Here is a 511-nt window from a genome sequence, read left to right as displayed (position 1 = left end):
CATATGGATAATAATTGAGCTGATCAGAAGGCAATTTAACCTTCAACCTCTCCTCCCGAATGTGTTGGTCTTTTTTTTCTTCTTTTTTGGTCCAGAAAGCTTATATTGATCCTTTTTGTTTGTTTGTTTTTCTTAATATTTCTGTTTAGTTTTTTGGGATTTTTTTTTATTTGTCTTAAATTATGGATATGTTTATGCAAAATATCATATTATTTGCATACATTAAAAACAAAAAAAACGAACAAAAAGACAATTTTAGTTATTTTCTATAGACAACAGAAAGGTGCATCATAAATTGGGTCACTGATGTCTCCTGATGATTTTTTTTGTGTCTCCTGATGCCACCTGATGGAAAAAAATGACATAAAATTGCATTTTATGATTACTGCCACTAGAGGGGCCTACACCAGCTTGAATTTGCTTTTTTAGACATTCACATATATATATATATATATATATATATGTGTGTGTGTGTGTGTGTGTGTGTGTGTGTGTGTGTGTGTGTGTGTGT

This window comes from Sinocyclocheilus grahami, unplaced genomic scaffold (assembly GCF_001515645.1).
Source record: "Sinocyclocheilus grahami isolate Dianchi unplaced genomic scaffold, SAMN03320097.WGS_v1.1 scaffold283.1, whole genome shotgun sequence".
NCBI classification, from domain to species: Eukaryota; Metazoa; Chordata; class Actinopteri; order Cypriniformes; family Cyprinidae; genus Sinocyclocheilus; species Sinocyclocheilus grahami.
Note: the sequence above shows the minus strand (reverse complement) of the source record.